General features: G+C 29.6%; 1 protein-coding gene across 1 annotated transcript in view; it reads left to right on the top strand.

Annotated features, from left to right (window-relative positions):
- The first annotated feature begins 627 nt into the window (after positions 1 to 627).
- The window catches only part of LOC143066885 (uncharacterized), a 104995-nt gene continuing 92800 nt past the window's right edge, over positions 628 to 12822 (top strand). The window contains exon 1 of the transcript XR_012975772.1: positions 628 to 787. The gene's annotated coding sequence lies outside the window, so the exon portion shown is untranslated. The remainder of the gene's footprint in view (positions 788 to 12822) is intronic.

Raw genomic sequence — 12822 nt, forward strand, 5'->3', positions numbered from 1 at the left:
TAAATAACTGTGTTATCCCCAATATTAATTAAGGATTTATACCAAAAAATGACGATTGGTCTATGTACAATAGAAATAAAAAGTAGTTTGTAAATAAGACACGCAATGTCAGATGAGTGAATAAGTAATGCATCAAAAAATTATCTTCGGACAGTGACAAACCTCAACACGCTTTATTGAAACACAATCTACTGTGATGGGCAAATAATTGTTCGAGACGGCAATTGGCCTATATACAATACGAAATATGGTATAGTTTAGAAAGAAGACACGCAATGTAAACTGTCTTTCTTACAGTGTATAACATATGCAATTGCAACTGGCTTGCTATTTCAAAGTTTACCCTAACATAATTGGACAAGAACATATATAAATAAAACTGACCTTATCTTTGTGCTTGACAAACTTATACTGAAGACTTTTTTAAAATTTTCCTTTTTATGTGACAATTATCGTACGGAAGCATAAGTCGTCGTCCCGCAGATGCTGGACGATCATCTTTTTCGGGACGACATTCGTAATCGGGACGACCAGCTGGTTCGGGACGACAATCGTAATCGGGACGACCAGCTGGTTCGGGACGACAATGTCCCCTGGATTCTATGAAGATTAACAAAAAAATTTCTTCGCACAGTGTATGACAAACTTCAACACTCTTTATTGATACAAATCATCCATCTTTTAGATATTCAAATACTCCTTCGAGAGGTCAATTGGCTTATGCAGAATAAGAAATATTAAGCAGTAAATACTCAACACACGCAATAAAAACTGTTTTGCTTGCAATGTAAGAACATATATCAATTGACTTACTGTTACAAAGAGTACCCTAACATAAATGGACGTATGTTATTTGAATCTTGTCATACACCGCAAAAAGGTCAACTTACATTACGTGTCTTATGCATTAAGTACTATATAAATTTATTGCACATATAGGCGTTCCGATTTTTTAAAATTCTTTCTTTTCTTTATTTATCAAGTTATTCATTAATCTATTTATTCATTTCTTTATTTTAATTGTTGCTCGATATATTCCTTTTTATAAAATGTTATTTTTTCATTCTAAATTATGTCAATAAGGCAGCAACCATTTGATTTTCTGGGGGGGGGCCATGGTTTTTTTTTCTGGACAATTTTTTTTTTCACCAATGGCGAAAAACAATCTATTTTTTTCGCGACAAGTCAAAAACAATTTTTTTCTTTCAATTTTAGCATTACATATAGTGGCAGCTGAGGGTGAAACAAACTGAACAAAATAGAGATAGTACACTTTAATTTTTTTGATAACTTTTTCAAATCAACTTGGATGTTCTTCAAACTTTGCAGCTATCTTACATATATATTAAGCTTACTGAATCCCATGTCAATTAGTTATTTGTTGTATTGCTGTAAAATTTAAGAATTTAAAGTTATCTTGGTATAAAAAAAGCTAGGATTTGCAATTCGGAGAAAATAGAGATAGTACACTTTAATTTTTTTATTAACTTTTTCAAATCAACTTGGATGTTCATCAAACTATGCAGCTATCTTACATATATATTAAGCTTATTGAATCCCAGGTCAATTAGTTATTTGTTGTATTGCTGTAAAATTTAAGAATTAAGTTATCTTGGTATAAAAAAGCTAGGATTTGCAATTCGGACAAAATAGAGATAGTACACTTTAAATTTTTTAATAACTTTTTCAAATCAACTTGGATTTTCATCAAACTATGTAGGTATCTTAGATATTTATTAAGCTTACTGAATTCCATGTCATTTAGTTTTTTGTTGTATTGCTGTAAAGTTTAAAAATTAAATTACTCTGGGTCAAAAAAGCTAGAATTTTTAGTTCGAACAAAATGGACATAGTACACTTTAATTTTTTTAATAACTTTTTCAAATCAACTTGGATGTTCATCAAACTATGCAACTATCTTACATAAATATAAAGCTTACTGAATCCCGTGTCAATTCGTTATTTGTTGTATTGCTGTAAAATTCAAGAATTAAAAAGTTATCTTGGTATAAAAAAGCTAGGATTTGCAATTCGGACAAAATAGAGATAGTACACTTTAAATTTTTAATAACTTTTTCAAATCAACTTGGATGTTCATCAAACTATGCAACTATCTTACATAAATATTAAGCTTACTGAATCCCATGTCAATTCGTTATTTGTTGTATTGCTGTAAAATTTAAGAATTAAAAAGTTATCTTGGTATAAAAAAGCTAGGATTTGCAATTCGGACAAAATAGAGATAGTACACTTTAAATTTTTAATAACTTTTTCAAATCAACTTGGATGTTCTTCAAACTTTGCAGCTATCTTACATATATATTAAGCTTACTGAATCCCATGTCAATTAGTTATTTGTTGTATTGCTGTAAAATTTAAGAATTAAAGTTATCTTGGTATAAAAAAGCTAGGATTTGCAATTCAGACAAAATAGAGATAGTACACTTTAATTTTTTTAATAACTTTTTCAAATCAACTTGAATTTTCATCAAACTATGTAGGTATCTTAGATATATATTAAGCTTACTGAATCCCATGTCATTTAGTTTTTTGTTGTATTGCTGAAAAATTTAAAAATTAAATTACTCTAGGTCAAAAAAGCTAGAATTTGCAGTTTGAACAAAATGGACATACATGTAGTACACTTTAATTTTTTTAATAACTTTTTCAAACAACTTGGATGTTCTTCAAACTATGCGGCTATCCTATATATATATTAAGCTTACTGAATCCCATGTCAATTAGTTATTTGTTGTATTGCTGTAAAATTTAAGAATTTAAAGTTATCTTGGTATAAAAAAGCTAGGATTTGCAATTAGGACAAAATAGAGATAGTACACTTTAAATTTTTTAATAACTTTTTCAAATCAACTTGGATTTTCATCAAACTATGTAGGTGTCTTAGATATTTATTAAGCTTACTGAATTCCATGTCATTTAGTTTTTTGTTGTATTGCTGTAAAATTTAAAAATTAAATTACTCTGGGTCAAAAAAGCTAGAAATTTCAGTTCGAACAAAATGGACATAGTACACTTTAATTTTTTTAATAACTTTTTCAAATCAACTTGGATGTTCATCAAACTATGCAACTATCTTACATAAATATTAAGCTTACTGAATCCCATGTCAATTCGTTATTTGTTGTATTGCTGTAAAATTTAAGAATTAAAGTTATCTTGGTATAAAAAAGCTAGAATTTGCAGTTCGAACAAAATAGAGATAGTACACTTTAATTTTTTTGATAACTTTTTCAAATCAACTTGGATGTTCTTCAAACTTTGCAGCTATCTTACATATATATTAAGCTTACTGAATCCCATGTCAATTAGTTATTTGTTGTATTGCTGTAAAATTTAAAAATTAAAGTTATCTTGGTATAAAAAAGCTAGGATTTGCAATTCGGACAAAATAGAGATAGTACACTTTAATTTTTTTAATAACTTTTTCAAATCAACTTGAATTTTCATCAAACTATGTAGGTATCTTAGACATAAATTAAGCTTACTGAATCCAATGTCATTTAGTTTTTTGTTGTATTGCTGAAAAATTTAAAAATTAAATTACTCTAGGTCAAAAAAGCTAGAATTTGCAGTTTGAACAAAATGGACATAGTACACTTTAATTTTTTTAATAACTTTTTCAAACAACTTGGATGTTCTTCAAACTATGCGGCTATCCTATATATATATTAAGCTTACTGAATCCCATGTCAATTAGTTATTTGTTGTATTGCTGTAAAATTTAAGAATTTAAAGTTATCTTGGTATAAAAAAGCTAGGATTTGCAATTCGGACAAAATAGAGATAGTACACTTTAAATTTTTTAATAACTTTTTCAAATCAACTTGGATTTTCATCAAACTATGTAGGTATCTTAGATATATATTAAGCTTACTGAATTCCATGTCATTTAGTTTTTTGTTGTATTGCTGTAAAATTTAAAAATTAAATTACTCTGGGTCAAAAAAGCTAGAATTTTCAGTTCGAACAAAATGGACATAGTACACCTTAATTTTTTTAATAACTTTTTCAAATCAACTTGGATGTTCATCAAACTATGCAACTATCTTACATAAATATTAAGCTTACTGAATCCCATGTCAATTCGTTATTTGTTGTATTGCTGTAAAATTTAAGAATTAAAGTTATCTTGGTATAAAAAAGCTAGGATTTGCAATTCAGACAAAATAGAGATAGTACACTTTAAATTTTTTAATAACTTTTTCAAATCAACTTGAATTTTCATCAAACTATGTAGGTATCTTAGATATATATTAAGCTTACTGAATCCCATGTCATTGAGTTTTTTGTTGTATTGCTGTAAAATTTAAAAATTAAATTAATCTAGGTGAAAAAAGCTAGAATTTGCAGTTCGAACAAAATAGAGATAGTACACTTTAATTTTTTTGATAACTTTTTCAAATCAACTTGGATGTTCTTCAAACTTTGCAGCTATCTTACATATATATTAAGCTTACTGAATCCCATGTCAATTAGTTATTTGTTGTATTGCTGTAAAATTTAAAAATTAAAGTTATCTTGGTATAAAAAAGCTAGGATTTGCAATTCGGACAAAATAGAGATAGTACACTTTAATTTTTTTAATAACTTTTTCAAATCAACTTGAATTTTCATCAAACTATGTAGGTATCTTAGATATATATTAAGCTTACTGAATCCCATGTCATTTAGTTTTTTGTTGTATTGCTGAAAAATTTAAAAATTAAATTACTCTAGGTCAAAAAAGCTAGAATTTGCAGTTTGAACAAAATGGACATAGTACACTTTAATTTTTTTAATAACTTTTTCAAACAACTTGGATGTTCTTCAAACTATGCGGCTATCCTATATATATATTAAGCTTACTGAATCCCATGTCAATTAGTTATTTGTTGTATTGCTGTAAAATTTAAGAATTTAAAGTTATCTTGGTATAAAAAAGCTAGGATTTGCAATTCGGACAAAATAGAGATAGTACACTTTAAATTTTTTAATAACTTTTTCAAATCAACTTGGATTTTCATCAAACTATGTAGGTATCTTAGATATTTATTAAGCTTACTGAATTCCATGTCATTTAGTTTTTTGTTGTATTGCTGTAAAATTTAAAAATTAAATTACTCTGGGTCAAAAAAGCTAGAATTTTCAGTTCGAACAAAATGGACATAGTCCTCTTTAATTTTTTTAATAACTTTTTCAAATCAACTTGGATGTTCATCAAACTATGATGTCAATTCGTTATTTGTTGTATTGCTGTAAAATTTAAGAATTAAAGTTATCTTGGTATAAAAAAGCTAGGATTTGCAATTCGGACAAAATAGAGATAGTACACTTTAAATTTTTTAATAACTTTTTCAAATCAACTTGGATGTTCATCAAACTATGCAACTATCTTACATAAATATTAAGCTTACTGAATCCCATGTCAATTCGTTATTTGTTGTATTGCTGTAAAATTTAAGAATTAAAGTTATCTTGGTATAAAAAAGCTAGGATTTGCAATTCAGACAAAATAGAGATAGTACACTTTAAATTTTTTAATAACTTTTTCAAATCAACTTGAATTTTCATCAAACTATGTAGGTATCTTAGATATATATTAAGCTTACTGAATCCCATGTCATTGAGTTTTTTGTTGTATTGCTGTAAAATTTAAAAATTAAATTAATCTAGGTGAAAAAAGCTAGAATTTGCAGTTCGAACAAAATAGAGATAGTACACTTTAATTTTTTTGATAACTTTTTCAAATCAACTTGGATGTTCTTCAAACTTTGCAGCTATCTTACATATATATTAAGCTTACTGAATCCCATGTCAATTAGTTATTTGTTGTATTGCTGTAAAATTTAAAAATTAAAGTTATCTTGGTATAAAAAAGCTAGGATTTGCAATTCGGACAAAATAGAGATAGTACACTTTAATTTTTTTAATAACTTTTTCAAATCAACTTGAATTTTCATCAAACTATGTAGGTATCTTAGATATATATTAAGCTTACTGAATCCCATGTCATTTAGTTTTTTGTTGTATTGCTGAAAAATTTAAAAATTAAATTACTCTAGGTCAAAAAAGCTAGAATTTGCAGTTTGAACAAAATGGACATAGTACACTTTAATTTTTTTAATAACTTTTTCAAACAACTTGGATGTTCTTCAAACTATGCGGCTATCCTATATATATATTAAGCTTACTGAATCCCATGTCAATTAGTTATTTGTTGTATTGCTGTAAAATTTAAGAATTTAAAGTTATCTTGGTATAAAAAAGCTAGGATTTGCAATTCGGACAAAATAGAGATAGTACACTTTAAATTTTTTAATAACTTTTTCAAATCAACTTGGATTTTCATCAAACTATGTAGGTATCTTAGATATTTATTAAGCTTACTGAATTCCATGTCATTTAGTTTTTTGTTGTATTGCTGTAAAATTTAAAAATTAAATTACTCTGGGTCAAAAAAGCTAGAATTTTCAGTTCGAACAAAATGGACATAGTCCTCTTTAATTTTTTTAATAACTTTTTCAAATCAACTTGGATGTTCATCAAACTATGATGTCAATTCGTTATTTGTTGTATTGCTGTAAAATTTAAGAATTAAAGTTATCTTGGTATAAAAAAGCTAGGATTTGCAATTCGGACAAAATAGAGATAGTACACTTTAAATTTTTTAATAACTTTTTCAAATCAACTTGGATTTTCATCAAACTATGTAGGTATCTTAGATATATATTAAGCTTACTGAATCCCATGTCATTGAGTTTTTTGTTGTATTGCTGTAAAATTTAAAAATTAAATTAATCTAGGTCAAAAAAAGCTAGAATTTGCAGTTCGAACAAAATAGAGATAGTACACTTTAATTTTTTTGATAACTTTTTCAAATCAACTTGGATGTTCTTCAAACTTTGCAGCTATCTTACATATATATTAAGCTTACTGAATCCCATGTCAATTAGTTATTTGTTGTATTGCTGTAAAATTTAAGAATTAAAGTTATCTTGGTATAAAAAAGCTAGGATTTGCAATTCGGACAAAATAGAGATAGTACACTTTAAATTTTTTAATAACTTTTTCAAATCAACTTGAATTTTCATTAAACTATGTAGGTATCTTAGATATATATTAAGCTTACTGAATCCCATGTCATTGAATTTTTTGTTGTATTGCTGTAAAATTTAAAAATTAAATTAATCTAGGTCAAAAAAGCTAGAATTTGCAGTTCGAACAAAATAGAGATAGTACACTTTAATTTTTTTGATAACTTTTTCAAATCAACTTGGATGTTCTTCAAACTTTGCAGCTATCTTACATATATATTAAGCTTACTGAATCCCATGTCAATTAGTTATTTGTTGTATTGCTGTAAAATTTAAGAATTAAAGTTATCTTGGTATAAAAAAGCTAGGATTTGCAATTCGGACAAAATAGAGATAGTACACTTTAATTTTTTTAATAACTTTTTCAAATCAACTTGAATTTTCATCAAACTATGTAGGTATCTTAGATATATATTAAGCTTACTGAATCCCATGTCATTTAGTTTTTTGTTGTATTGCTGAAAAATTTAAAAATTAAATTACTCTAGGTCAAAAAAGCTAGAATTTGCAGTTTGAACAAAATGGACATAGTACACTTTAATTTTTTTAATAACTTTTTCAAACAACTTGGATGTTCTTCGAACTATGCGGCTATCCTATATATATATTAAGCTTACTGAATCCCATGTCAATTAGTTATTTGTTGTATTGCTGTAAAATTTAAGAATTTAAAGTTAGCTTGGTATAAAAAAGCTAGGATTTGCAATTCGGACACAATAGAGATAGTACACTTTAAATTTTTTAATAACTTTTTCAAATCAACTGGAATTTTCATCAAACTATGTAGGTATTTGAGACAGCATGTTTTAAAATATCTGAATATGAAACCAGTAGAAGAATATTAATAAAATACAAGAAGTAGTGTCACTTTTTATCGAGATCAATATCAATATTACTAACCTGACTCTTCTAAAGCTATCAATTTAGTGAAATTATTCATCCATATTGGCAAAAAGAACAGAATTTAAATGTTGTTGTATAATTTTCTAATTAAATAGAAAATAATAGCATCTTTATTTTATGCGACATCAATTTTTTTTTTCTTAACTTAAATTTCTTCGATTAATGTCTAACAAACCAATCTGAAGTTTAAAAAGTAGTCAATTATCAGACCAGTTCAAGAATATAAAGAAACACATAATTTTATCACTTTTTAATGCTTTTAGCTTAAATATAAGTAACATAAGACTACTAGAACTTTCATTTTTTGTAAATCTTTTCTTCCTAAGTGCTTCAATAACAGAATGATAATGCTGTTGTATAATATTCTAACAGAATTAAACATTACAATTTGAGACAGCATGTTTTAAAATATCTGAATATGAAACCAGTACAAGAATATTAATAAAATACAAGAAGTAGTGTCACTTTTTATTGAGATCGATATAAATATTACTCACCTGACTCTTCTAAAGCTATCAATTTTAGTAAATTTATTTCTCTGTATTGGCTAAAAGAACAGAATTTTAATGTCGTTGTATTATTTTCTAATAAATAGAAAATATTAGCATCTTTATTTTATGCGACAACATTGTTTAAAATTTCTTAACTTAAATTTCTTGTCATTAATGTCTAACAAACCAATTTGAAGTTTAAAAAAGTAATCAATTATCAGACCAGTTTAAGATTATTTAGAAACAAAAGAAATTTTGTCACTATTTAATGCCTTTAGCATAAATATAAGTAAATTAAGACTACTAGAACTTTCCTTTTTTGTAAAACTTTTCATCCTTAGTGCCAAAACTGACACAATGGTAAAGCCGTTGCATAATATTCTAACATTATTAAACATTACAATTTGAAACAGCATGTTTTGAAATAAGTAAATACATGAAATGTGAAATCAGTACAAGAATATTAATAAAATTAAAGAAGTAGTGTCACTTTTTATTTAGATCGATATAAATATTACTCACCTGACTCTTCTAAAGTAATCAATTATCAGACCAGTTCAAGAATATATAGAAACACATAATTTTATCACTTTTTAATGCTTTTAGGTACAGAGTATGAAAAGTGCCTTTGAATTCAACCTTCAATTAGGTGTAGAATGGATTCGAATAGAGATATTTTCTTAAAGTTAACTGTTCCGAAAAAACGAAAAGGCGATATAGAGGATGTAAACTTATTGGTTTTACAAAAGTGTACGGTCGCACTTTCTGACCTCTCCGAAGAAACGTTTGTAGTATATATTTTTTTGTCTTTTTGTCAGGGTTTTAGGTTAGGGTCAAGGTTAAGTCTTAGGGCTAGGTTTTGGAAAGTAACTTTGACGAGGGAAGTTGACGACTGTTAGTCAGGTGTCCTCTTTAATTTCTGTGCATGTCTGCCTTTTTCTTGGACTGCGCATGCGTCAGAAATTTCCAAAAATATATCTAAGTACAGAGAATGAAGAGTGCCTCAGACTTCAATCTTCTAACAGGTATAAAATGAATTTGAAGAGAGATATTTCCTGAAAGCAAACTGTTCCGAAAAGACTAAAAGGCGATCTAGAGGGTGGAACCTTATTGGTATCACTGCAGTGTACGGCCGTACTTTTCGACCTCTCTGAAAAAAAGTTTCTCCTTAGAATTGTTTTACATTGTCTTATTGGGGCGTTTTATAGCTGACTATGCGGTATGTGTTTTGCTCATTGTTGAAGGCCGTACAGTGACTTACAGTTGTTCATGTCTGTGTCATTTTGTTCTTTTGTGGATAGTTGTCTCATAGGCAATCATACCAGATCTTCTTTTTTGTATTTTTATGAAAAAAAAAATTAAGTCAGGGTTTTAGGTTAGGGTCAAGGTTCAATGTTTGAGTTAGGTTCAGGGAAGTGACTTTGACAAGGGTAAGTGAGGTGCCCTTTTCAACTCTGCGAATTTTTGTCCTTTTTATGACTGCGCATGCGTCAGAAATTTCCAAAATATTTCCAGGTACAAAGTATTAAAAGTGCCTCTCATTTCAATCTTCAAACAGGTGTATAATGGATTCGAGTAGAGATATTTTCTTAATGTAATCTGTTCTGAAAAGATAAAAATGCAATATAGAGGATGGAAACTTATTGTTTTTACTCAAATGGACTGCCTCACTTTCCGACCTCTCTGAAGAAACGGTTGTAATATATTTTTTGTCAGGGTTTTAGGTTGGGGTCAAGGTTAAGTGTAAGGGTTAGGTTCAGGGAAGTATCTTTGACGAGGGAAGTTGACGAGTGTGAGTGAGGTGTCCTTTTTAACTTCTGTACATGTCTGCCTTTTTCTTGTAACTGCGCATGCGTCAGAAATTTCCAAAAATATATTCAAGTACAGAGTATGAAAAGTGCCTTTGAATTCAACCTTCAATTAGGTGTAGAATGGATTCGAATAGTGATATTTTCTTAAAGTTAACTGTTTCGGAAAGACGAAAAGGCGATATAGAGGATGGAAACTTATTGGTTTTACAAAAGTGTACGGCCGCACTTTCCGACCTCTCTGAAGAAACGTTTGTAGTATATATTTTTTTGTCTTTTTGTCAGGGTTTTAGGTTAGGGTCAAGGTTAAGTCTTAGGGCTAGGTTACGTCTTAGGGCTAGGTTTAGGAGAGTAACTTTGACGAGGGAAGTTGACGACTGTTTGTAAGGTGTCCTGTTTAATTTCTGTGCATGTCTGCCTTTTTCTTGGACTGCGCATGCGTCAGAAATTTCCAAAAATATATCTAAGTACAGAGAATGAAGAGTGCCTCAGACTTCAATCTTCTAACAGGTATAAAATAGATTTGAAGAGAGATATTTCCTGAAAGTAAACTGTTCCGAAAAGACTAAAAGGTGATCTAGAGGGTGGAACCTTATTGGTATCACTGCAGTGTACAGCCGCACTTTCCGACCTCTCTGAAAAAAAGTTTCTCCTTAGAATTGTTTTACATTGTCTTATTGGGGCGTTTTATAGCTGACTATGCGGTATGTGTTTTGCTCATTGTTAAGGCCGTACAGTGACTTACAGTTGTTCATGTCTGTGTCATTTTGTTCTTTTGTGGATAGTTGTCTCATAGGCAATCATACCAGGTCTTCTTTTTTGTATTTTTATAAAAAAAAAAAAATTAAGTCAGGGTTTTAGGTTAGGGTCAAGGTTCAATGTTTGAGTAAGTTCAGGGAAGTGACTTTGACAAGGGTAGGTGAGGTGCCCTTTTCAACTCTGCGAATTTTTGTCCTTTTTATGACTGCGCATGCGTCAGAAATTTCCAAAATATTTCCAGGTACAAAGTATTAAAAGTGCCTTTCATTTCAATCTTCAAACAGGTGTATAATGGATTCGAGTAGAGATATTTTCTTAATGTTAACTGTTCTGAAAAGATAAAAATGCAATATAGAGGATGGAAACTTATTGTTTTTACTCAAATGGACTGCCTCACTTTCCGACCTCTCTGAAGAAACGGTTGTAATATATTTTTTGTCAGGGTTTTAGGTTGGGGTCAAGGTTAAGTGTAAGGATTAGGTTCAGGGAAGTATCTTTGACGAGGGAAGTTGACGAGTGTGAGTGAGGTGTCCTTTTTAACTTCTGTACATGTCTGCCTTTTTCTTGTAACTGCGCATGCGTCAGAAATTTCCAAAAATATATTCAAGTACAGAGTATGAAAAGTGCCTTTGAATTCAACCTTCAATTAGGTGTAGAATGGATTCGAATAGAGATATTTTCTTAAAGTTAACTGTTCCGAAAAGACGAAAAGGCGATATAGAGGATGGAAACTTATTGGTTTTACAAAAGTGTACGGCCGCACTTTCCGACCTCTCTGAAGAAACGTTTGTAGTATATATTTTTTTGTCTTTTTGTCAGGGTTTTAGGTTAGGGTCAAGGTTAAGTCTTAGGGCTAGGTTACGTCTTAGGGCTAGGTTTAGGAAAGTAACTTTGACGAGGGAAGTTGACGACTGTTTGTAAGGTGTCCTGTTTAATTTCTGTGCATGTCTGCCTTTTTCTTGGACTGCGCATGCGTCAGAAATTTCCAAAAATATATCTAAGTACAGAGAATGAAGAGTGCCTCAGACTTCAATCTTCTAACAGGTATAAAATAGATTTGAAGAGAGATATTTCCTGAAAGTAAACTGTTCCGAAAAGACTAAAAGGTGATCTAGAGGGTGAAACCTTATTGGTATCACTGCAGTGTACAGCCGCACTTTCCGACCTCTCTGAAAAAAAGTTTCTCCTTAGAATTGTTTTACATTGTCTTATTGGGGCGTTTTATAGCTGACTATGCGGTATGTGTTTTGCTCATTGTTGAAGGCCGTACAGTGACTTACAGTTGTTCATGTCTGTGTCATTTTGTTCTTTTGTGGATAGTTGTCTCATAGGCAATCATACCAGATCTTCTTTTTTGTATTTTTATAAAAAAAAAATTAAGTCAGGGTTTTAGGTTAGGGTCAAGGTTCAATGTTTGAGTTAGGTTCAGGGAAGTGACTTTGACAAGGGTAAGTGAGGTGCCCTTTTCAACTCTGCAAATGTTTGTCCTTTTTATGACTGCGCATGCGTCAGAAATTTCCAAAATATTTCCAGGTACAAAGTATTAAAAGTGCCTTTCATTTCAATCTTCAAACAGGTGTATAATGGATTCGAGTAGAGATATTTTCTTAATGCTAACTGTTCTGAAAAAATAAAAATGCAGTATAGAGGATGGAAACTTATTGTTTTTACTCAAGTGGACTGCCGCACTTTCCGACCTCTCTGAAGAAACGGTTGTAATATATTTTTTGTCAGGGTTTAAGGTTTGGGTCAAGGTTAAGTGTAAGG

This window comes from Mytilus galloprovincialis, chromosome 3 (assembly GCF_965363235.1).
Source record: "Mytilus galloprovincialis chromosome 3, xbMytGall1.hap1.1, whole genome shotgun sequence".
Lineage (NCBI taxonomy): Eukaryota > Metazoa > Mollusca > Bivalvia > Mytilida > Mytilidae > Mytilus > Mytilus galloprovincialis.